We start from the raw sequence: 26,773 nt of genomic DNA, 5'->3' as shown, positions 1-26,773 counted from the left end.
AACGGGATGCTAACCAGTCTGAGCTGAAGCAGCACAATTGTCCTGGCAGCCATTGGACTCCAGGACTGTTTTCTGCAGGGAGGTTTCAGAAGGTTACTCACCCGATCCTGTAAAAGTTTTAGAAAAATGAAATGGACTGCCTTCAAGTCGATCCTGACTTATGGCTACCCTATGAATAGGGTTTTCATGGTAAGTGGTATTCAGAGGGGGCTTACCATTGCCTCCCTCTGAGGCTAGTCCTCCCCAGCTGGCTAGGGCCTGCTCAGCTTGCCACAGCTGCACAAGCCAGCCTCTTCCTGGGAAGCAACTGGGCTCCTTGGGACTATGTAGCTTGCCCACGGCTGCACAGGTGGCAGGGCACATAACCCCTGAGCCACTCTCTGTGGGGGTGATCTTTAGCTGGCCCTTGACACCCAGGAGACATGATTGGGAATTTGAACTCACAGACTCTGGACTCCCAGCCAGGCTGTCCTCCCCACTGTGCTATACCAGCCATAAAAGCCCTAGAGAAGGAAACAAAGCTCAGTGGCAGAGCTGGGGGTGGTGGGAGACATTTGATGGTCCAGTTAGCTCATTTTGCTTATGCTCTCACTCCACGGCTGGTGGCAGCATGCTTCCAAATACCAGTTGCTGGAAACTGCAGGAGGGGAGAGTGCTCTTGTGCTCAGGTCCTGTTTGCAGGCTTCCTGTAGACATCTGATTGGCCACTGTGAGAACAGGATTGTGGGTTAGATGGGCCATTGGCCTGATTCAGCAGGTTCGTCTTATGTTCAAAATGCAGCCATCCTTCAAAAACTCACACTTCCACAAATTTGGCAGTGCAGCTCTCCAGCCAAGTAATGCGTACAGCAATGTGTATACTAGGTTAAAGTGTCCAAAAAAAAATACATAAATTAGTGAAAATGTAATACAAAAATGTGTTCTATGAGGGGAAATTGCTTTGCGAAATGTGGGTGTTAGGAGACATTGAATACAAACATGGGTATATGAGGAGAAATTCACACAAAAATCCAGTTGTTTCGTGAGCACTTAAAAAAAATAAAATAAAATTGTGAAGTGATGTGGAAATGTGGAGCCCTGAACTTAAGACTGGTAAATGAGACACTGAAAGAAACCAAAACTGACAGATTCATCCATCCGTCAGTCAGAGTAGCCAATACTGGGCTAGGCCAGGAGAACAAATAGTCTGACCTGGGATAATGCTGCTTCCTATATTCCTACTCCATTGACATGACTGGAGCCTTGCTTGGTCAAGAAGCTGGACAACGCTCCCATCTTGGTTAACAGATTGAAAAGGAAAGGAAGGAAAAGTTTTTTCCCTTCCCCCATATCCTCCATATCAGAGGTTGCAGGGAATGGGTCTCCTTAAATGTGCAGGGTGGCAGCAGTAGTGCCCAGTGGAGACTGGTGGCTCTGATGTCAGTGGGGCAGTGAATCCTCTCTGGGTTTTAGTCCCAACTTTCAAGGAACTGTCCAAGGTGCTGAAAGCTCCTTAACAATTCAGACAAAAACCCAGAGCAAATTAACTGCCCCACTGACATCAGAACCACCAGTCTCCACTAGTGGTGCTATCAGAGCAGGACTTTGGGATAGACGTCCAGGATCCTACTCAGAAGAATGAGCAGGAAGGCCCCCAAATGCAGCAGGTCTTGCTCACCACATATTGAAGTAAGTGACATAATGCACAGTACCATCTAAAACAGGAGTAGCTATAAGAATCTGCACAAAGAACTGGAAGCACAGAATCTTCCATGCTGGGAATTAGTGGCATTTGGTTGAGAAGCAATAGCGAGTTCCACACACTCTCGAACCCCACTCTTGGAAGGTTTCTACTTTTTAGTTGACAAAGATTAGCGTTCTAAATGAGGCTACCCTGTCTAAATAAAGCAGTTGGTTGCCCTCACCTAGAATGTTGTCCTTAGATGTTAGTCTGTATATCTTAAAATAGACAGGGCAATGAGAAGACCAAATCTCAGAATGCTTGGGAGAGATTGAAAAGAGCATTTGCAGATTTACTACAGAAACTCTGCACACTCTAACTGCCCCTATTTACTACAGGCATTTCTGATTTCTCAGTAGCTGACTGCAGTACATTTATGTCACTATTTTTGCCTTTTGGAGATACCTTGTTAAGATGTTAACAGTGGGAGTTGCTAAGCATCATAATTCAGTTCAGTTCCTTTCCCAGAAACTCTGGAAAAATATCTGAGGGCTAAGTTCAATGCATTTTGTCTGTCCAGACTACTGCAATGTGCTCTACATTGGGCTGCCCTTTGGAAGATGCAGCAAGTGCAAAATGCAACTGCAAGAGTCCTATTGCATTGGCTGCCAGTTAGCTACTGAGCCCAGAGGAAGGTTTTAGTCTTGCCATACCAACCCATATATGGCGTGGAACTCGGTTATCTTAGAGAACACTACTCCCTATATCAACTGCCCTGTGATTTGAGATCTGCTGGAGAGGTGTTGGTAGTGCTATCGGCTGGGGAAGCTGGAAACAATAACTTGACAGCAGGGCTTTCTCAGTGGTAGCACCCCAGTAATGGAATACACCTCCCTTGGAAATGTGGTTGGCGCCAACTCTTCACTTAGATACCAACTGAAAACATTTTTTTTTACAGGCCTTGGCACATGTTATGCCTGGAACACAGGATGTTGATAACTGATATAGTTGCTGGAGGAGGATAATTAATGGGGAGTAAGGCTATCAATGGCTATTAGACAGGCAGTATGCCTCTGAATACCTGTTGCTGCTGGGAATGACAAGTAGGGAAAGGTGCTGTTGCATTCAGGTCCTACTTGCAGGCTTCCCATAGGCATCTGATTAGCCACTGTGAGGACCAAATGCTGAACTAGATGGGCCACTGGACTGATTCCACAAAGCTCTTCTTCTGTTTTTATTGTTGCAACCAGCTTTAATCTACAGATTAAAAAAAAAAAATGCATGCATGCAAATGCATCATGCATGAACACTCAGGCATCATGTAGCATCCAGTCTGCCATTTCATGCACTGCAACAGCGGAAATATATTTTGGATGCTTGATTCCAGCCCTATTTGTTTGAACTGCTCTTGCATTCTCTCTCTATGCATGAGCGGGGCTGTGTTAACTAGCCCCGCCTCTGATGCCATGCACATTGATAAGCACCGCCCCTTGGTCTCCTTGTCTGCAGAGGGAAAACCTTTGCTTGTACAATGCTGTACACATGAAAGCTTTTATGCAATCTGGACTCCAGTAGTGCAGGGTTCCAGATCAGATGGGAGTGTTTACATGTACAGCAATGGGTGTAGACACCAGGAAGTAGGACTAGTTGGAGCATGTGAGGTCAGGGGTTGGGCTCATTAAGGAAGGTGACATTGGGAGAGCTAGTTGGAGTGTATGAGACCTCAAGGCAGGGCTAATTAGCACAGCTTCCCTCCCTACGTACATGTTGACAGAATATGTGAGCAGTTCCCTTGAATTGGGCTATATTAGGGCAATTCTGTCATTTCTAGCTCAGTGGTTCCCAAACTCCCCACCCCCATGGACCACTTGGAAATTGCTGAGTGTCTCGGCGGACCGCTTCATGATTTTTCTGCCTGTTGTAGCAATTGTCATGCAGTGTCCTAGGTGGCTGACTGATTTTTAATTGCATTTTTATTGCTTCTTTTATTTCTTACATATTGTATTTTATTACAATTTGCATTCCATAGAATTCAAATTGTAATGCAATAAAATACAATATGCCCTCAAAACTGGATTATAGCAATGCATTGTATGTGAGGCTTCCCTTGCGCTTGACCCGGGAAACTGCAGTTAGTGCAGAATGCTGCAGCAAGGTTGCTGACAGGAGTGAGATTCTGTCAGCAGATAACACCTCTGCTCAGAGATCTGCACTGGTTGCTGATTTATTACTGATTTATTATTGGTATGTAAAGCCCTTAACAGCTTGAGACCAGTTTACTTGCAAAAACTGTCTTACCCCATATATGCCCACTCAACCTCTTCGATCTATGGAACTGGTTCTTTTACAGGTGCTCATTCCACCCTTGTAAGAAATCATTCTTTAATGTGGCAGCACCTATGCTTTGGAAGACCCTGTGTACTGACATCAGGCAGGCACCTTTGCTGTACTCTTTTCAGTGCCTGCTTAAAACATTTTTGTTTAGGCAAGCCTATCCAGTTCACATAGTGTTTTAATCTCTTTTTAGTCTACTGTTGTTTTAATCATTTGTAAAATGTTTTAAATGACTTGTTTTTAACTGTTTTTATTGATAATTGTAATATTATTTGTAAACCACTTTAGACATCTCTCACAATCAAGCGGTATATAAATTTTGTTAAATAAATAAAATAAAATAAAATAAAAGAAGAAATAAAAGTAATTTAAAATCACTATGATTATGTAATGCAGACATGCCATCGTGGACCACCTGAATGAAGCTCATAGAGCACAGAGTTTGGGAACTCATTTCTAGCATATCTTTGCCACAGGAAGAGCCACACTGTCTTGTTTTTAATCCAGAGGAGAGCAGGCTTTTGGAGAGTCAATGAATACAGCAAACTGCAACGAGAGTATTCATTTCAGTAATGTGTAATGGCATTCAGAGGAGGCCATGGGCAGTGATCCCAGGTATGAGAATCTAGATGTTACAACTAGCGTGTTCCTATTTTAATCTGTGAAATGTCAGAGGCTATATAATACAGGCTACAATCCTATACCCCCTTACCTGGGAGTAAGCCCCACCGAACTCAATGGGGATTACATCTCAGAAGGCATGTATAGGATTGTGCTGACATAATTCAAATAGGGAGCATGTTCTGCAGTTGCAAAGGATGCCATCATGCTAGTCAAAATATATATCAGCTGAAAATAACTTTTGTCTAATATTTTGTATGCAGAGGATGTAGTTTATTATTCCATTTAATTTTTTAATGATTGTGCAGGGCAATCCTGTACATGTTCACAAAGAAGTAAGCCCTACAGTGTTCAGTAGCACTTACTTCCTCGTACGTATTTCAGGGTGGCAGCTCTGAATTGGGTTTATATTCTTTGCCTGATTTTGAGTCCCTAGCATTTATTGGTTCGGTTCTGCATAAGAGAAAACTGGAGGTCATTTCAACCGCTTTTCTTTCATACAGTGATGTTTTGTCTATAAAGTCAGGGCAGTCCTTCCTTCGCAATCACAAAAAGGCTCTTTCTGAAAGCCTGGGAGGGCTCCCTTTGTTTTTCAGCCCAGCAAAGTTAAGAATCCTAAGCATGGCCAAGAGCTCCATCCTTTGAACATCTTCTGGCAAAGCAAAGGAACAGGATCCTCACCTCTTTTCAGCTTCAAAGAGATGAGGCATGGTTGTGCCAGAGTTGCAGGATCTTCCACCGTTAGAAGCAGCTGGACCTGGCTGATAAGCCGTTTTCCTTGCTAGGCAAGAGACCGTTCTGAGGATGCACAAGCCCAACAGCAAATACCAAGAATCTCCCTCTGGTTCTCTTATCCCTCCAGAAGCAGCTGGGGCCAAGCCGGCACACCCAGGACAGGCCCCATGCCCAGACACACACTTAACACAGGACAGTGATGCCCTGGGATCGAGCGATATGGCTGCTGATTACGGGGAGGCCCTCTGGGGAGAAATGTGGGGAATACAAAGTCCTGGTCACAGCTTGCAGGGACCGAGAGCACATCCTGTGTGATCAGCTGGGCCGCCTCTCCAAGCTGGGCCCCCATCGAGCAGTCAAATCCTTCCCCGGGTAATTAACTGCTGCCGGAGCAAGGCAAATGGCTGCATATTCTACAGCATATGAGGGATGGGGAACAGCTGCTTTGCAAACAGGGCAGAGACAAAGGTCCCGATATGTACCCCTAGTGGGGTTTCCCAATAGATGGCACTCTGGCAGCATCTGTTTGTGAGAAATATCCTGCTGTCGTAATTAGGGGCGTATGTTTTGCAAAGGCATGTGAAAGGACAGAGTTAAGGTGATTCTTCAAGAGGGATTAGGAATATAACATAGTAAAGAATATCAGATAGGAACCTAGGAAGCTGCCTTATGCAGAGTCAGACCCTTGGTCCATCTAGCTCAGTATTGTCTACACTGACTGGCAGCAGCTCTCCAGGGTTTCAGGCAGGAATCTCTCCGCCTAGAGATGTGATGGATTGATTTTAGGACTTACTGCATGCAAGGCAGATGCTCTGCCACTGAGCTATGGCCCTTCTTCTGCAATCTCTTGTACGCACACCTGTGAAGGAATAAAACGATTGTTTAAAAACACAGGCCATGACAGTATAAATTCAGCAAACCATCATTTTGACACATTCAGCAAACACATGCATATACAAAAAGAAGCAGAAAAAATTACTTGTGAATAAACTCGGTTGAAGACAGTGGGGCTTCCTTCAGATGTGCTTGCTGTCCCATTATACATTTACCTGTAAATAAACCCCACTGAAAGCTGTTGAACTTATTTCCAAGTAAACATACATAGGATTGCCCTGTATGAGTAAAAACTACCAACCAATACATCTTTTAGACTAAGTTGTGATCACTGTTTCAAAAGATCACTGCTTTGCAACTGAAATATAATCGGTTTAACTGATTTATTTTTGTCTCCTCTTTTTCTCAGGCTTTGCATGAAATGGATTTTTTTAAAATGTTTCGTTTTAACTGGTTTTATGTTGTTCTAAGACTGCAATATACGGGTTGTATCCAGTCAGTACTAGTACTACTCAGAATAGATCCACTGAAGTTAATAAACATGGTTAAATTAGCTCCATTAAGTAAAAGTTATTTGGCTACAACCCTATGTGGGTTTTTTTTAAAAGAAGACACCTATTGCCTCTTGTTCAATTTTAAATGGTTTTTATATTAGATTTGGTCTTTGAGGAACATAAGACTCATTTGTCAATTCATTTGTTCTAAAACAGCAACCGTTAAGACAGCCTGTGGTTGGGACCCTGAATTACTTCTAAGGTTGTTGTCACAGACACATCACTCTGGTCAATAGCCATCTCCTTGGGCTTCGTTCTCTGCCTCCCCAGGCATAGGGCACCCAGAGAGTTGCTGTTTTCAAGTGAGACTCAATCACATACTAGCAGATTCAGGTTGAGCAATTATTGTTGGTTGCAGGTCTTGCACAACAAACCTGCTTCCTCCAAAAGTTCATATTTTTTGTGTGTCAAGGAAAGCAACAGAAAAATGCACTGGAAAGGATGAGATAACATTGTTTTTGACACAATGTCGTCTAACCTCACAGCAAACAAATCTGGATGCTCATTAAATAGCCAGTAAAATCTCCCTGTAAAGAAATCAGGATGAATGTTCAATAAGCAGGTGTATATTATACAGCAGTCTAGTCTATCAATGCTTAAATAAATAAAAAGGCATCTGGATTGCTTCTTGCTCCAACCACCACCACCCCACACACACAACCACTGAAAAAGATTTAAGTATTCTTTTCAAGGTCACTTCACACATTATTTGAAACTCCCTCCCATTGCTGTCAGACAAGCTTCGCCTCTGTTAAGTCTTTTCTGTGCCCATTGAAAACCTTCCTTTTTCAGCAAGCCTTTAAAGTGGAGGTGTTTCTTCCAGCCTGTATCTGTATTGCATTTGAAAGTGTTTTTATATCTATGGATCTGCTTTAATTACTTTGACATGTATGGAATTGTTCTAAATAGGTTTTTGATGTTTTTATTGTTAAGCCCTTCAAGAAGTATCATGGGAGGTGATTTGTAAATAGAATGACATAAAGCTGCCATCAAGCCACCTCTCCCTCAACCATCACCTGCCAGCAGCCATTCCATCGGGTTGCCTCAGTGGGAGAGATAGGAAGAAGAGCTCATCCCATCAGCTCTGCTGAAAAACCAGCTCCATCAGGCACCTCCAGCCCCTGAACTGTTTCTAGGACAGCTGGTCATTAGAAAAACTGTTATTTAAGAATTGCCTGAGTTTGCTTTTTTCCTCTTCCCTCCCTGGCCCTTTCCCCTTATGTGTAGTGGATTTTTAGATAGTAAGCTTATGGGCAGGGACAGTCTTGTTTTAATGGATTGTATGAAAGCTTCTCTGGGAGCCTTTTTGGCTGATGAGCAGTGGTGGTTAGTGTCTTCATATCAGCGGAGTCCACTCTAGATTTTAACTGAATTTTCAAGGAGCTGTCCAAGATGCTGAACCAATTTTAGGAATAAATTTCAGCACCTCGGGCAGCTCCTTTAAAGTTCAGACTAAAACGCAGAGTGGATTCCACTGCCCCAATGACACGGAGCCATCAGCTACCACTGCTGATTAGTACAAATAGTTTAAAGAGATAAATATCTTTTAAAGGTAAATCCATTTTAAAAAGTGTATACTTTGTAATGTGTGAATGAGACAAATACATGTTTGGAAACAAGGAAATCATAAGGGTGCATGACTGAAGAGACAGGACTGGCTGTGGCTCCTTATCCACTCTAAGCTTGACTTGGCTACCACATAACATATGGAGTGGCCTTTAGGTCACATCCACACTATACATTTAAAGCACATTTCACTCTGCCCCCCCCAGAATATTGGGAACTGTAGTTTGTTAAGGGTATTGGGGACAGTAGCTCCGTGAGGAGTAAACTACGGTTCCCAGAATTCTTTTTTTGGGGGGGAAGAAATGTGTATAAATGTATGGTTTGAATGCAGCAGTGTCATCTGTGCCAAATGTCCTACGGCAGGAATGGGGAATCCGTGGTCCTGCTGATGGTGTACTCCAACTAGGGATGAAAATATGTGTCCATTTCAGTTCTCCCACAGTCTCATTTTTCCAATCTTAAATTCATTTCTCCACATTTCTGCAGAAATTTGCAATTTTTTTAAAAAATCCTCATAAATATTCTCTAGCATTTTACTGCAATGTTTTTCCTAATAAACACATTTTTGTAGACAATTTTGACTATACACATTTTTGCAAGCAGTTTCTCCTGATATGTCTTTTTGAATGTTATTTTCATTCATATGTTCATTTTTATGCACACTTTCCCCTCACATGCATTTTTGTAAATATTGTTTGGTTGGTGAACTGCATCATAAAATAAGTGTGAATTTTGAAGGATGGTTTTGTTTCAGTTCTAATATTGTTTCCAAAAGTGCAAATTTGATAAATTTGGCTTGAAATGTGAACTGAAACCGTATTTCTCACCCATCCTTAACTCCAACTCCCATCCGTCCCAGCCCAGCATGGCTGGGGATGGTAGGAATTGTAGTCCAGTTATGATGACGGGAAGGCTGCAGGTTCCCCCATCCCTGCCCTAAGGACATCCACGTGGGAGCAAATCTATTGAATTCAGCAGAGCCAGCCTGAGGACAAACGCATCATATCAGGCTGTGTGCTGTAGTGCAATCTCTGCAGACCTTCAATGCCTGAAGCAGGCATGAAATCAGCTCCCCACCCCAGTAGGCCTAACACTTTTGAACAGGTGTGGGGAACCTTTAGCCCTCCAGATGTTGCTGAACTACAACTCCCATCATCCTTGGCCATTATCCATGCTTGCTGGAGCTGATGGGAGTTGTAGTTCAGCAATCTCTAGAGGGCCAAAGGTTCCCCACACCTGTTTAAAAAGTCTCACCACACCATTCAAACACCAGTTCCACACACACCAGTGCCACCTGGAACAGGTTGCATCACCTTGTTAATAGCAGGGCCGTAATTGGCACAATTCTATGCAAGTAAGTCACATTAAGTTCAAGACTTCTTCCTAGGGAAGTGTTTGCGGCACTAAGCTTTGAACACTTAAAACACTTAAAGAAGGCAACTCCTCTCTTTGATGGGCCTTTTGCTCTAATTAGTGAGGTGCACACTGCCACCTAGGGACCAAAGTCTCTAATGAAAAGTAAAACAAAAACCTTCCAAGGATTCTGAACCAGGCAGGTTCCCGTAAGAACTTGCTTTGGTTTCATTTGTCTTCTATTCCTGTGCATCTCTAGGTGTGTTTGCAGTACACTGGTGCCTTTCCTTCTTAGGATGGCCATGGACTCCTCTGTGGCTAGCAAAAAAAAAAAAATCCCACAAAAAACAGAACATGAACACAACAGCCATGCACACTGAAACACACCAATAACAGCTGGGGTAAAAAGCGAAATATAAATATAAAGGGAGGTGCTGGTGGGAAAAAGTTATTGTTTCCTAACCAGGGTATGTGCTAGGCTCAGAAACAGCCTTTTCCGCAACCAGGAAGGAAGGAAGGAATAGTTAGCCAGTTGCAGAATATGAAATAGTCAAAGATATCCCATTATGTTTGCAGCCAATGAGTGAGCACGGATTCACTGGACAGAAAAGGGTTGCTTTCACTATACCAGCCCCACCAACTAACAAAGCAATAAGCTGTTCTGTTGGCCAGATCACTGTGATTTTATTTCTCAAAAGACTGGCTATGGGTGGGGTGTTCTGGGTATCCAGAAGTCAGTGGATTATTCACTAACCAGAGCACTTAGTGACACTGACGGGCTGTATGACAGCTGAAAGTCTAACACAGAGCTGGTCCCAGGTGTTGGCTTTGCCAGGCACCTGCCAAGGCCCATGCCCCAGATGGGGGCCCAGTCACTGCCAAGCCCTGGATCCTTGGCACTGTGCTTTTGTTCCTCCTGGCTATTGCTTCCTGTTCACCAGCTCTCTCCAAGTGAGCAAGCACAAGAGAAAGAGTGACATGCTCTGCACACTTTGTCTTCTCTATTTCCCCAGGAGGCGGTGTTGGCTGAGCACAGAGAGAGGGAGGCAAGCTAATAGTCCATGGCAATGACATCAGTGGGCAGGAGGAGGTAGACTTGGGTTGCAGATGGGAGCCAGCAGCACTGGTCTATCAGAAAAGAGGGAAAGAGGAGGAAAGGAAGACTGAAATCCATTTCTCTCTTCCCTTAACTCAGCCTTTCCCAAGCAGTGTGCCTCCAGATGTTGTTGGACCACAATTTCCATCTTTCCTGACCATTGGCAATCCTGACTGAGGCTGATGGGAGTTGTGGTCCAACAACATCTGGAGGCACACTGGTTGGGAAAGGCTGCCTTAACTAAAAGCAGAACACCTGGCATATCTTAGGGCTCTGCCAGATGACCCTATAAAGCTCTATACGGCTTAGGTCCAGGCTATTTATCAGACCGTATCTCCCTGTATGAGCCTGCCCGGCCCCTGAGATCCTCAGGAGAGGCCCTTCTCTCAATACCCACATCTTCTCAAGTACGACTAGTGGGGACGCGTGAGAGGGCCTTCTCAGTGGCTGCCCCTAGGCTTTGGAATTCCCTTCCTAGGGAGGTAAGAATGACCCCCTCTTTGCAGTCCTTCCGCGGACAAGCAAAGACCTTCCTATTCCAACAAGACTTTGGAATTGAAGGCTAAGGATAGGGCGTGAAGGGTGCTGCATTGCTAATGTCTATTATATCATTTTTAAACTAGTTTGAACTTTTTTAGCTATATGTGTGTATGGTTTTAATATTGGAAATAGTTTAATCTTATTTTAATGTAGACTTTGTATGTTTTTAATTATATGTATTTTTTATCTGGAAGCCGCCATGAGTTCCAGTTTTGGAAAAATGGCGGGGTATAATAATAATAATAATAATGACCCAGTTTTTCAGCATTCATCCTGATTTGCTTGCACAAACCTTGCACGTTGGTTAGACTCTGTTGTTTATGGGGTGGGTATACAACAATGAGTATTCATCCTATGTTCATCCTGATTTGTTTGCAGGGTGCTTACTCGTTCATCCCAGAGTGTTCAAGACATTTCCCCATCACTTTCCAAACTGCAAAAAAGTTTGTTTTTGTTTTAAAAAGTGGATTTGTTGTGCTAGGGTAACAGTGCTTTAATCCACTTTAATGGTGCAAAGCTAACATTCCAGTATCCGCTTGAATCCCTCTTGCAAAATATTGAGAGGCTGGAAATGCCCTTATCCAGTAAGGATGAACTGAGCAGACATCTTCCTAAGATCAAAGCATAACATACTCCTGCATTCCTCGGTAAGCTATTGCCAGGAAATATGATTCTTTGATAAGCTACTGTATTTAGTCTGCACGCAGGACAAGTCAATTGGTTCTTTACTGTGCAAGCCAGCCCTGGATGTCTCGTGGCCCCTTGTCATCAGAGATTCACCCAGATGGCTGAATGGAGGTACAGCGTCTCCTATAAAGGACTGGCAGAGGGATGAGCCCTCTATAGTTAGATGTGATGATGAGTGGACTCCAGAAGCTGCTAAACTTCCATAAAGCCCCTCTGACATTCTGACCACACTCACTGGCTGCTGCTTTGCGCATCTGGTCTGTGGCTATTCGTTGCTCAGCATCAGGGACTTTGGCTTTCTGAAGGGAGTTGACTGTTCCTGGAATGCCACTGTCTCTCTTCTGCTTTGGGGCATATTTTGGAGGGAGAACACCCTTAATTTTTTTTTAAATAGTTTGCATAGATGTGCATTAAGAGCCAAGCCTGGAACCTGTGTGCAGCACCTTCAGGCAATTTCTTGGGCCCAGAACCTCAGAAAGGGCCACCACTGACTGGAATCCCTGTGACAGGAAATGATATCAAAATAATCTCAGAAAATTCACCCACCTCTTGGCTTCCTGAAGGATCCTGCAGTCAAAGAACAGTCAGATACTGTAGATCACTAACCCAATTTGAGGGCCTGGTGCTGTTTGCTCAGGGCTTCTCTAAAGGCCTATGATACCCTCCTAACACCAGACCTACAGGCCTATCTCATAGAAGATGGCTTGGGAGCATGATAACAGGGGGACACTAGTTGGAATAACTTGGGGCAGGGCAACTGCCTTTGCACCATATCTGCAGGTATTCAGGGAAATGCCCTCAAAATATTACACTGCCGGTATTATACTCCTGTATGCCTTTTTAGGACAACAGGTCAGGGCTCTCAATTATGCTGTGGGGATATGCATTCCATTGCATGCTGTGACATTTGTGGTGGGAATGTCCAATGGTAGAAGCTCTTTGGGACTTGGTCTTACATGAAGTTTCCTTAATTTGAAACTGATTACTGTACTATATAGCTCTAGAATTATGCTTGTCTTCTGTTTTTATGAACGGGAATGAAACTCTGCCATTTAAAGAGTCGATACTTGATGTTGATTGCCACCAGACTCGCAATTGCACATCACTGGAAGGACGCAAATAGATTTGCTATGGATAGATGGCATGACCAACTTTGGAATATTGCCTTGCTTGAAAAATTGACCAATAATGTTTGAACATTAAATCAAAACCAAGAAATCATTATGCTGTTTGGTATCTCTTTACTGAGTAATCTACAGGTCCTGATGCCATGAGGCATCCTCCACCATTATGTAATGATTGGGATAGGTTGATCTTTTAATTGGTTTGGGTTTGTGGGAAGATGAACTGCAGTTCTTCGCATGGACAGGCCCTCTCTGTTCTCCCTATACTAACCTGTAAGGTCCGTTGATAGATTTTAAGTTATAAACAATCTGTAATCCCACCTAAATTATTTTTGTAAGTTTTGCTTTTGTCAATTATCAAGCATCATGTGTTTTCTTTAGCATTTAGAAGTTATAATGTTTGTTGTTGTTTTAAAAATAAAAGTTTGGAAAAGAAAGAGCCACCACTGACATCTATGTTGCTCCCCCTTTTTAAGTCCAGTTCTCCAATCAGTGCCAAGCAACTGGGCCTAAAACCAGTGGCTTATTTCACACAAGATTGCTGATATAGCATTGCTCTCTTAATACGACTCTTCTAAGTCAGGTAGCAAGAAGTTATTAAAAAATTAAGGAGAAAAGCAAACAGCAGAAGAGAAAAAAATAAACCCACAACAACAACAAAAGTGCTTTTATTAGTAAGTATACCAAGGCTTTAAAAATAATTCCCATGGTATTTATACACACATCTTCAAAATGGCATATTACATGGAATTCTGTGCCTAAAAATAGGATGTTCAACTCAGTGATCTCTTGCAGGCCAGATTATCTTAGGTGGTAGATATCGATTGGATGTCTTTTATAGTTCAATACTTTTCCTTTGCCTCTAGTTTGTGCATCCGGTTTTCAGTACCTGTGGTGAGAGGAACCTGTGTCGTAGACAGCTAATATTTTCCAGCTGGATTCATGCTCAGATCAGCTGGTCTAAAACAAGGCTAATTAAAGCCAGGGGTGATGGATTGGATGCATGCTTATGTGATGTTGCACTAGCCACATGTCCTAGTTCCATTTCAATTCTTGGAAATGTTGCATTCGGAGTACAAGGCAATGTGTTCTGCTGTGCTGGCCAGACAATAGCGGTAGAAAGGAGAAAGGGATCATGGGAACTGAGGGGCTGTAGTGTGTACGGTTTGATGAAAATTGCCAGAAGTTAGCACATTATCAGCAGCTGTTAGTTCATAGAGCTGGATCAGAATTCATTTGGCATTTGATAAAGAGAATTATGTTTGGATCTGAGGCTTCAGATGAGGTTTTGTTTGGTGCAGAACCAGATATGTCAGTCAGCCTCAGCCCTAGAATATTAAATATCACATATGTGCGATTGCACCACAGAGCAACTGGTGGGTCATGACCCGCTACCAGGTCACATCCTGATCTATGGTGGGTCACATCAGCTGCACTATTGTTGTACAAATATATGGTAAAAAAAGATTAAGAAATGGATCCCCCAAATTAGGTTAGGGTTAAAGGTGGTCTTGGGTCTGATAAAGTTGAACACAGCCACAGAGGACCTCGTAGTACCTGGGCTCGCATGCCTTCTGGTCTACCTGTGGTGGACTGAGATTGTCCTCTATCAGCCTCTGCTTCTCCAAAGTGTCTGCAGCAGAAGCATCCAGGCAAACTTTGACTGCCACATTCACCGGCTGGCATTACATAGGCAGGATGGCGAGGCACTACTGCCCCTCTAGCATGATGTGGTCCCCAATCACGTGCCAGTGGTAGACGGCCAGGAAGATAATGGTGTCTGCAGGGCAGAGAAAGTGGCAGGATCAGGATCTGATTACCATAATCTTACACATACAAGAGTCTCCCTCCGGACACTGGAATTCCTTGTTCACTGTGCTGGTGGCATGTGGAGTGCAGCAGCCCATGCAGCTGCCACAGAATTTGGGCCAGTAAGAGAGGGCACTGATGCAGCCCATGAACTCAAAGTGGATTGCCCGGTGGGGCTTTGGGTTCAGCACACACTTCTTTCCCTTCTGAAAAAAAGAAACCACAGGAATGGGTGATCTTGGTTCAGTTCTTGATGAGGCAGAAAAAAGAATATAGGAAACTGCTTTATACCAAGTCAGGCCATTGGTCCATCTAGCTTAGCATTCTTGACGCAGACTGGCAGAATAATCTGCACCCTCTTCTTATTTTTATTTTTTTGTCCATAGGCCCGACTGGGTATGTATTGCCATCTTATGACAGGTGAACCTCTGGCCCTCCAGATGTTGCCAAGCTAAACCATCCAGGGCTGATGGGAGCTGTAATTCAGTAGCATCTGAAGGGTCAAAGGTTCCCTACCCCTGATCTTATGGGAACCAATTGTTTGTACTGAATGAAAAAATGAGATCCGCATCCACTGTGATATGTGCTGAATGAGTTACTTGACTACCGCAGTACTTTATCTTTAGGTACAGGGTGAGACTAACTACTCTGTGGTTGAGTTATAAGAACACAGGGAGCTGCCTTATACCAAGTCAGACGGTTGGTCCATCTAGCTCAGTACTGTATGCACTGACTGGCAGTGGCATCTGAAAGCGAGGATCCACCCTCCCAGCAAAAAACGTTGAAGCAAACATCGAGTAAAGCTGCGAAGTGGAGACAGTTTTTCTTTCACTTTTTGCATTATCCCCAGATTGGTTTAATGCAGATTAATTAATTGATTGATTGATTGACTGATTGATTGATATCCCGCCCTTCCTCCCAGCAGGAGCCCAGGGCAGCAGATTTAAAGGGGAAAACTGCATCCTAGGTTCTCTTTGCCTGCAACATCATGTGAACCATGTGAATCAAACGTGGATGCAAGTAGCACCAATCTCACAGTAAGTCGCCGTGTGAACGGGCCCCAGGTTAAAGCTCAGCAACAGGGCAGACTCAGCTCTTGGTCATACATCTGTTAAAATCTAGAGCCTCCCCACAAATTCCAGCAAAGCAATTTTAGAGTTGCAGGAGCACTGCTGAGACTAGAATCAGGTTCAAAGCTATTAAAAGAAAAACCAAAGGGACTGATGTTCCAAAGAGAGAAATGATTAATGATGGCAATGAGAGACAGATAAGCCCTCTTTGCCCATTACTCAGAAACACACTTCTCTAGAATGCAACTGGTTTTCCTTATGCAACTGAAACATTTATTTGAACCCAACACAAGAAAAACAAGACCCTTGGTGCTCATTAAGTGCTTCAGTTTCTCTATTTCATTCACCACGAATGTGCTTGAACAAGTACCGTTTACCATTTTGCCTCAGCATAAAATGGTCTTTTGGGATCAGGCAGCGTGACTCAAGCATCACAAAGCTGGAATGAGTTCATTGTTCCTGGTTTGCGCATTAAATGTATATGTTCCTCCCAGGTCTGAGCTAAGTAATTGACAGAAGAGTACTATCATATCTCCCCTCAGTCTTCTTTTCTCCAGGCTAAATATCCCCACTTCTTTCAGTCTCTCCTCATAGGGCTTGGTTTCCAGTCCCCTGATCATCTTTGTTGCCCTCCTCTGAACCCATTCCAGTTTGTCTGCATCCTTCTTGAAGTGCGGAGACCAGAACTGGACGCAGTATTCAAGATGAGGCCTAACCAGTGCTGAATAGAGGGGAACTAGTATGTCACGTGATTTGGAAACTATACTTTTGTTAATGTAGCCTAATATAGCATTTGCCTTTTTTGCAGCCACATTGCACTGCTGGCTCATATTCAGCTTGTGATCAACAACAATTCCAAGATCCTTCTCACATGTCGTACTACTGAGCCAAGTATCCCCCATCTTATAATTGTACATTTTGTTTCTTTTTCCTAAGTGTAGAACTTTGCATTTATCCCTGTTGAATTTCATTCTGTTGTTTTCAGCCCAATGCTCCAGCCTATCAAGGTCCCTTTGAATTTTGTTTCTGTCTTCCGTGGTATTAGCTATGCCCCCCAATTTTGTATCATCTGCATATTTGGTAAGCATGCTTTGTATGTCCCCATCCAAGTCCTTTATGACCCGGGTGTTATCCTTGCAGCCTTTGCAAAGACATTTCTGACAAGCAACATGCTTTGTCCAAATAAACAGTGGCTAATAATAGCACACTCACAGTCCCCAAGGCAGACTCTGGGCCTCACTGGGAATCCCACGGACAACTGCCAGCACCAGAGAGGTGGAGGAGGTGGTATCTCTCTCCATCCCCACAGACTCCAAAAGCAGACTTTGCTCCAAAAGCAGAATCACAAAAGCACTTTAAACAATCATGGCTCCCCCCCCCCAAAGAATCCTAGGACTGTAGTTTGTGAAGGGTGCTGAGAGCTGTTAGGAGACCCCCTATTCCCCTCACAGAGCTACAATTCCCAGAGTTCCCTGGGAAGAGGGACTGATTGTTAAACCACTCTGAGAAGTGTAGCTCTGTGAGGGGAAGAACTGGCAACCTGACCACATATGCCATTTCCTTTAAAAGAATCAACTTCATTCCTAACTGCTAATTCTCTGCCCACACAGTAAGTTTTATGTTGCTTTCAGATACAGCTGTTAGCTTGGAAGACTGTGTTATTAACAATGATTGCAGTTGCACAGGCTCTGTGCTTATCTCACACATTTGAGCTTTTCATGGGAATGTGACAGATGGTATACCTCATTTCATGGCTACTGGTTACACTTTTTCCCTAACTAGGGGGGGGCAGGCAAATAGCACTTTGTGCATCTGATGAAGCGAGTTCCAGTCCACAAGAGTTTCTGCTTGTTAGTCTTTGGGTGCCATAAGAGTCTTTGTCCTTTTAGCTGCAATAGACTGATGCTATTTAGCTCAATGTGACTCAGTAGGTTTATCCTCAAAATATACAATGTCATACAGAGCCCCAGCAGGGTGGAGCCAGCATTTTCCAGTGTCGAGTTTTGCTTTGTGATTTAGGGAGTTCCCCACCACCACCTATGTCCAAGTTCTTCTGCCATCACCCCCTATTTCCACCCCAGTGAGACACACCAAGATCAGAGAATTCTCTGGGGCGACTATGACAGAAGCGAAATGATGCATCAACGGTCATAAGTCAAGATGTCAACAGAAAGGAAGCCCAGTCCTAGGGCATGTTTGGTCTCTGGGGAGGCTGCTACATGGATCTCTCCCAGGACACAGATGAAATGAACAAAACAAGTTTTCATGATGATCATCACAAAAGAATCCCTCCCCCTCCCCCTCCATTTTCTTCCCATGTTCTTCCAATATATAGCCTTGTTCCAGTGCTGTTCAGCAGGCACAAAAGGACAAAAACAAAACCTCCAGCTTGGCCCTGCCATTCCAGACTGCAGCATTTTAGCCCTGCTCACTTGAGTAGAGCTTACAGACTATTGTTATCATCTACCAGAGGTTCATTTTAAGCTGAGCTAAGATACTGGCAGAATTTTTAATAAAGCAAACCGCACACGTGTGCAGCTGACATTTCACAAAGAAGAGAGCCATCTAACTGAGCTATTGACTCCTATCTCCCAGTGCAGTGATTCCCAAACTCCACCCCTGGCTTCGCACCACTTGGAAATTGCAGAGGGTCTTGATTGGACCACTTAAACAATTTTTCTGCCCTGTTGTTCAGCAACTGTAATGTGCTGTACTAGATACTAAAGTATTTTTAAATTATATGGAATTCAAATTTTAATAAAATAAAATTAAGAAATAAAAAGCAACAATAAAAAATAATATATTTTAATGCAATGGATGTGCCTGTAGGGTTAAACAAAGTCCTTCAATGTTCAGTGTAACTCTGAGGGCTCATCCACATGGCGATTTAGTGTGTGTCTGGTGCTACTTGCATCCCTCTGTAATTTGCATGATTCACATGACGTTGCAGGCAAGTAGAAACTAAAACACAGTTTTCCTCTTTAAATCCATATCAACCCAATCCAATTATAATGCAGAAAGGAAAAACCATCTCAGCTTTTCTGTGCTCCTCCATGTAGATGCTTTGCTTTGATTTTTTTTAGTGGGCAGGCTCTCTTATGCCCCATTGCCCGCTCCCTCTCTCTCTACCATCGGCAAAAGCTGCAGCAGCCCCTGCCTACTTTGCCTTTCACTCACTCCCCCCTCTAATCAGTTTCATACAGTTTCATGTCAATTGCACCCCAATGCTCTCCAGCTTCAGCCTGAGGCGTGCAATTGACAAGAAACAATGAAACTGACAAAAAACCCTCCCTTACTTAATCAGTCAATCATTTATTACCCTCAAAGACCAGCACTATAAAATATTAAAACAATAAAACATATCAAAATTATACAGAGAAAGAAACAAACAGCTGCCCCTTCTCCATTAGTAATATAGATACTCTGGAGGGAATAAACACGTAAAATTGGGGGCAGGGCCACAAGGAAATAGCGTTACTAAGCCTTTCCAGAGGAACGCCTACTTGTGTGAAAGGAAAACAGCGGATTGGAAGCTACCATTGAGCAAGAAGTGTGGACCTTGAAAAGCTGTTGCGATGGTAAAAGCAGCTTCTTTAGTACAAAGTTAGGCTCCTGTGTGGATAACCCCTGAGTCACTCTCTTTCTCTGGAATGTGGTCTCTCTTAGGCTACGGACACATTAGTTGTTTCAAAAGCAGCGAGACCATTTTGTCTGGCTGGGGTTTGAAACATACTTGCCCTCAGCTGGACCCATCTCCCTTTCCCACTACTGATGTCAGACCTTTTAGGACCGCCCACAACAAACCATTGGGCCAATCACTATATCTGCCTGAGCCTACAGCAAAGCGTTTCCATGGGACATCCCCAGAGTAGCAACGGGGTTGATGGCCAATCGGTTCTGAAGTCTGTGTGAAGCTGACTTCAAAGTAAAATGTGCTGAAGCTGCAACTTCTGAGGTTTTGGGGTAAAAAGGGGCAGAATTTGACTGCACTGGTTCTTCACACACATAGCTCTGCCATTCCATAGAGTCGCCACCACAGAACACCTAAATGAAGCTCACAGACCATACTTTGGGAAGCCCTGTCCTTGTGCAAGTTTGCCAGCATATAAGTGTGCAAATGGGGTTTAGAACTTGAGCCTCAGGTCCTGCTTGCCGGCCTCCCATAGGGATCTTGTTGGCCACCGTGAGAACAGTATGCTGGACAAGATGGGTCACTGGCCTGATCCAGCACGGCTCTGCTTATATTCTTATGAGCCAAGACTCATTCTGGGATCCTCCTGAGCCAAGACAGGCTTTGCTGGACCTCAAATTAGCTGATCTACCCATTCCTGCTGGAGGTTGTTCTTTGCATGTTTTAGAAAGTTCATAGGAAGCTCTGGCACAGCTCCAGCTCCAAACACCTTTCCACCATAAACCAAAATCTTTATTGGGTTTCTCAGCTTGTTTGCAAACGTGTTTCAAATTATCCAGAGACTTAGGGCTGCTTTTAGAACCCTTTCTTGGTCTTAAATGTATAAAAATGAATACTCAGGTCCGAACGGTGCAGTTAAATCCAGAGGGGAGAAACGATCACTCACTGTAACTCCTTCCATTAATAAAGGTTAAATTGCCTAGACTGAAGCCTGTGCAACAACTGCAGGCAGCCCAGCCAAGGTCCAGCTTTTGTGATTCACAGGAATTTCCTGACTTGTCAACGCACATTTTCTCCACCACAGGGAGGGATGTTGTTTAAAGCAAACAACATTCTTTGGTTAGCGAGTAACGGCATTGGCTGGAGAAAACAAACAAACAAAAAGAGTCACAGTTGTGTTATTAGGTATTTGTGTTATTATTGCCACTGATGGATGACTCTTTGGAACTGGAGCTGCTTAAACAGATGGAGCTATGTCAGATTTAGAGTCTTATAGGCACTCAAGCAGGTGTAAGGAACCTTTGGCCCCCCCAGATATTGCTGAACTGCAACATCAGCCCCAGCTAGCATGGCCAAGGATGATGGGCATTCAGCAACATCTGGAAGGTCAAAGGTTCTCCACACCTGCATTAAAGAAACCCTATGGAGGATGCACAGTGGACTTACATAGGAAGTTACCTGGTGCCCCAAATGCAGCCCCTTTCTGCTCACTCTAATCTGAACATCTGATTCAGCCCAGCTAGGACAGACACAGGGTCTTTGTAGCTCAATAATCCTCCCTTTCCAAACAGAGCCCAGTCAGGTGCATCTGGGAAGCTTACAAGCAGGGCACACAACCAAAAGCCCACCCTGACTGTTTGTCCTCAGCATTTGGTATTCATTGCATCTCAGTGTGGAGCCACTAGAACAGAGGCAGCTGGTGGCTCCATGTCAGTGGGGCAGTGGAATCTGCTCCGGGTTTTAGTCCGAACTTTCAAGAAGCTGTTCAAGGTTGCTCAGCCCCACTGACATGGAGCCACCAGCTGCCACTGATCTAGAGAGCTTTTCCTTTGGGTGATCCTAAGTTGGCATGAGGGATACACGCGAACACTGTCCCTCCCCTTTTCCCTGATCAGGGACAAGGTCAGGGACAATCCCCTCCTACCCTTCTGGTGGTTCCATCCGGGCAGGGCTTTGAGGCAGATGTCCAGGGCCCCCAACACAGCAGGACGGTCCACAAGTGCAGCAGGGATGGCTTACTATATTCCGAAGTAACACCCTCCATCCAAGCAAGCAGGTGTCATGATCAGAGTTTGAGGACACATCCCAGCCAGGCAAAAACACTCAAGGTGGATGTAACGCAAGGCTGGCAAGGTATATTGCCTAGGGAAGGAGCGAGCAGCCTGGGGAGAGCCCTAAGGGCCAGACCTTCCCTGGTTCTCCCTGTCAGGTTCCCACCTGCTTGTGGCTACTGCCTTTCACTAGGCACCACCAGGGACACCACCAGTCCAGACTGTCCTTTATATGGTTTCTCACTCCGCTCTAGCACAGATCTCACTAGATCCCACTGCTAGGCAGCACCACCAGTCACGTCCTGTAACCAATACTCCCAGAAACTTTGCCTGAGTCTCTCTCTAGCTGGTTACTTTTGTGACTGAGTGCTTATGCTGTTCCCAACCCACTTGTATCTTTATATAAAAAGCATACAACTCTGGGTTGCTCTGGATACTTGACTTGTTACAATTCCTCCCTTCACCGCTGCCACCATTAGATACTGCTTCTGTTCAGCCTTGGTAATTACCTTGCCCTCCCTTCTGGTCTGTATATTCCCCAGCCAGAAGGGCTGAAGGGCCAGATAATTCATTTTCCCCACTCCCAGCCATGTGATGTAGTGGTTAGAGTGTTGGACTATGACCAGGGAGACCAGGATTCGAATCCCCACACAGCCATGAAGTTCACTGGGTGACCTTGGGCCAGTCACTGCCTCTCAGCCTCAGAGGAAGGCAATGGTAAACCCCCTCTGAATACCACTTACCATGAAAACCCAATTCATAGGGTCACCCATAAGTCGGGATCGACTTGAAGGCAGTCTATAACAAAGTCTTTGGAGGAATTCTACTGACCTAGACAAGCATAGCGAGGGAAGCTGGATTTTATCTCAGAGGACTTTTGGACTCCAACCATTTTTTTAGGGGACTTCTGCATTTCAACAAATTTTGCTACTTTATGTTTCCATTTGTTAGCTCTGTTTTTTCTGTTTCATTAGTTAAGCCACTTTCCAGGCCCATTTTGGATCAAAAAGCAGGATGGAATGCATCTGAAAAACAATCGAGGGTGGTATTAAATGGTTATCCTATTCAGTATAGACCCATTGAAGTTAAATGACATGACTAACTTAGGTTCAGCCATTTTAATAGGTCTACTCTGAGAATTACTTAGTTGAATACAACCCTAACTAAGTAACAAGTAGAGAGGTCCACTTGCTACAGGCCTGAAGTTTGCATGAATAATGTAGTTTGAAATATAATGAGTTGGATCCATCAGGGGTTCCCAAACTGTGGTCTATGGATCACCAGTGGTAGTCTGTGGCATGTCTTTGTTGAAAAAATGGAAATGGACTGCCTTCAAGTGATCCCGACTTATGCCTACCCTATAAATAGGGTTTTCATGGTAAGCAGTATTCAGAGGGGGTTTACCATTGCCTCCCTCTGAGGCTAGTCCTAGGGCCTGCTCAGCTTGCCACAGCTGCACAAGCCAGCCCCTTCCTTGTCCACAAGTGCCAGCTGGGGGGCAACTGGCCTCCTTGGGACTATGCAGCTTGCCCACAGCTGCACAGGTGGCAGGGCACGTAACCCCTGAGCCACTCTCACTGTGGGGGGTTTTTTTAGCTGGCTCTTGACGCCCAGGAGACACGAGCGGGGATTTGAACGCACAGACTCTGGACTCCCAGCCAGGCTGTCCTCCCTACTGTGCTATACCAGCTGTACATGTCTGTGTTAAATACCTTTTAAATTATTCATATTAGTTTCTACTATTGCATTACAATTTGAATTCTACACCATTTCTTTCAACATAAGAAATAAAAGCAGCAATGAAATGCAATTAAAAATAAAACAACATCTAGCACAGCACATTGCAATTGCTACAACAGGCAGAACAATCATTACATGACTCACGAAGAACTTCAACAATTTTCAAGTGGTCTATGGGGGAAAAAGTTTAGGAACCACTGCTACGGATCTACTCGGAAAGAAGTCCCATTGACTTCCGTGAGACTTATCCCAGGTATGTTCAGCATTACAGTTTCAGAGCAACCTTAACCATGTCTACTCAGAATGAATTCAATGGGGATTACTCCCATGTAAGTATGGTGAGAATTGCAGCCTAAATTAGTTGCACCTGGATGACACTGAAATCAATGTGAAAAGCTCATGACTAAGCAAAGCCCCAAAAATGTCCATGGGAACTCAGTGTAGCCAACTTAGTCTGGATCTAACCCATTCTTTTCCCCAAGCAGACTTACAAAGTTGTTCAACTGAAAATATACTGTACATGAGATTGGGGGCATTCTACCCTACCTACCTCACTGAGATATGAAGCACTTGGAACTCAACAGCAAGAAAATAATTGAACAGCACCTTCAAAGTCAGCCATGAAGCCAAGTAAAAGACTTGCCGCCATCTGGATAGAGCCTCTGCAAAAATTAACAAAGAAATCAACTCGGGGGATAACCTCATTACGAAAAGCTCTAAAACATATAACACATACAACACCCAACATCTTGGCAAAAGCAGCACCATCTGTTTTCAATAAAAGCTTTAAAAAGCCTCTGATTGATTCTGTTTCACGGGATGCTCATGAAAGATGTAAACACACAAGATATCATGCCAGCTGGGAATGTCTTATGACCCTTGAAATCTGCCCTGGTATTATTTTGGGGCTTTGGGGAGAGTGGGGTTGGGGTAATATTGCTGGGAGTCAGCTTTGGACTTTAATTTAAGAGGAGGAGGAAGGGTGAAAGAGGACACAAACAAGACCTTCCCTAGAATTCATTGCAAGCACTGAAGTTCTCCCTTTAGCCAGAGATTAGTAACAGCATCTAAGCATCAGCCATGCTATGCTTTGCAGGAGACACCAGCTTTTCAGATGGCCCTTTATTAGCAGCTTGATCCACAGCAATTATGAGGTTATCATGTTTAGATCCATGCCACACAAACACAAAAATCACCTGTCAATTTTCTTCAAATTAAACTTCTCTAAAAGAAACAGAAGCAGTCAAGCTGGGTTTTGTTTCAGGCAGTAGGCAACTCAAATGAATGTAGGAAGCTTCCTTTTACCAGGCCAGACTAATCGTCCATTATCTTATCCACTGTTAGCCTGGTTTTCATATCATGCTAAGCCAAACTATGGCTTAGCACAAACATACATCCTGTGAGCTTTCTCCTGCAGATGAGTTTGTGGCTGCTTGGTTCCTCCCCGGTCATTTTGCTGCCGCACTGAGGTCACCATGGTTTGGCTTAGCCTATCATCCGAAGCCAGGCTCATGGTTTAGCTGTCCCAGACAAACCATGAGCCATAAACCATAGGACAAATATTGTTTACAACATGGTTAGTCTGGAGAGAGTTAAACCATGAGCCCAGATTTGAACGGCATGCTAAGCCAAACTATGGCTGAGTTCAGTGCAGCAGCAAAATGTTCAGGAAAGAAGTAGCTTTAATCTACTCTTCCAGAACTCACACACTCACGCTAAGCCATAGTTTGGTTTAGCATGACATGTGAACCAGGCCACCATCTACTCTGACTGGCAGCGGCTCTCTAGGATCTCAAACGCTTTCCCATCATCTGCTACCTCGTCTTTTTAACAAGAGATGCCTGAGACTGAACCTGGGACCATCTTCATACAAGATGTGCTCTGCCATGCTCCCTTGATAACACTTTGTGACCCTGTTTGCCCAGTTTTTAATCCCCACTCCATCATGAAGCTCTCTAGGAAATCTTGGCTCCATCATTACCTCACCAGGGTGTGCAAGAATAACACACATCATCCTGAGCTCCTTAAAGGAAAAATCAGGAATACATGTAATAATAAAAGTACATTTTTCATCTGGTCCCACCCGCATCACTATCTTGTGCTTGGCTGTAATCAATGGGCCTCAGGGTTAGAATCATAGAATAGTAGTTGGAAGGGGCCTATAAGGCCATCAAGTCCAACCCCCTGCTCGCTGCAGGAATCCAAATCAAAGCATTCCTGACAGATGGCTGTCCAGCTGCCTCTTGAATGCCTCCAGTGTCAGAGAGCCTGCTACCTCTCTAGGTAATTGGTTCCATTTGTAGCTGTTGTTGTTTTTAAAGCCAGAGTAGTTGTCACAAGTCAGCCCCCCTCTCCTGGAAAGGAAAGGATCAGAACACTGCTGCTGCAAATGAGGGATAAGCAATAAAACCAGAAGATGATGAAGTATCACCACTGCTCTTAAAAGTGTCCCTAAAAGGTGGGACTGTTTGGGTAATGAGTGGAAAGTACAAAAGTTGTGCCCGATCTCTGCTCATTTATAAGCACTGTTGGGAAGGGGGGGATCTTAAGACGATGAACCCCATCAAATTATATGATCCCTGTCTTAAAAGAGGTGGTGGGGGAGACAGAGTTGATAAAAGTTTGGCTTTTTGTCACACTATAATAGGAAACAAATCCTCACTACAACATTTTCTTTCAGGGCATCTGTGGCTGTTCCAAGTCTCTGACTCCATTTTTGTGTATCATTGCCATATTGCAAGCTAATTCACCCCTGGTCTAATGAGATTGACACAGCATCCATATAACATCATTGGCATCGAAACACCAGCCCATATCTTCCCTAATATAATCAGAATTTACCATTTGTGGGGAAAATCCAGTAAGTAATACAGAACACCTATGCCAACAACCCATTTGCAACATATCATCAACCCATTTATAATATTAATTCCCCCCTCCTCTGGAAACAGTCTACCTGTGATTTAAGATGGGGGGGATTACTGTCACATACCAATGGGTGCTCTCAGGGGCTAGGGTCCCAGTGAGTACAAGCCTCCCATTGAAGTACTCACCAACACAGGCCAGCCTCCTGGTACAGCACTAGGGTTGCCAGGTCTTCTTGAAGGTCTTCTGTATCTTTAAAAGTTGTGCAAAGGGAACGGAGAATTCCACCTTGTGGTTTTTCCCATTGCAGGGTTGCAAGAACACCTGCACTTGGCTGACATTCTCTTCTCCTAAAGATACAGGATCAGTCTCAGGCCCTGAACCTGGCAACCCTATACAGCACAGTTCAAACAACCAAAAGTCCAGCACAGGGAATTAGCCCAGGTTCAAATGTGATCCAGAAGCAATGTTAGGAAAACAGTCGTGTACCCTTTCCCAATCTT

At 44.1% G+C, this 26,773-nt stretch overlaps 1 long non-coding RNA gene across 4 annotated transcripts; it reads left to right on the top strand.

Moving 5' to 3' along the window:
* On the top strand, positions 1–18,538 carry LOC133370564 (uncharacterized). Of its 4 annotated transcripts, none has more exons than XR_009759164.1 (3): positions 1–189; positions 15,839–15,950; positions 16,792–18,538. It is a non-coding gene; the product is annotated as an uncharacterized LOC133370564 (long non-coding RNA). The 4 variants fall into 4 exon arrangements; XR_009759163.1 differs by lacking the exon at positions 1–189 and adding an exon at positions 4,427–4,609; XR_009759161.1 differs by lacking the exon at positions 1–189 and adding an exon at positions 4,427–4,609 and having other exon boundaries at positions 15,836–15,950.
* Positions 18,539–26,773: the final 8,235 nt, after the last annotated feature.

Source organism: Rhineura floridana, chromosome 15 (assembly GCF_030035675.1).
Source record: "Rhineura floridana isolate rRhiFlo1 chromosome 15, rRhiFlo1.hap2, whole genome shotgun sequence".
NCBI lineage: Eukaryota > Metazoa > Chordata > Lepidosauria > Squamata > Rhineuridae > Rhineura > Rhineura floridana.
The sequence above is the reverse complement of the archived record's forward strand: the minus strand, read 5'-3'. Positions and strand labels throughout refer to the sequence as shown.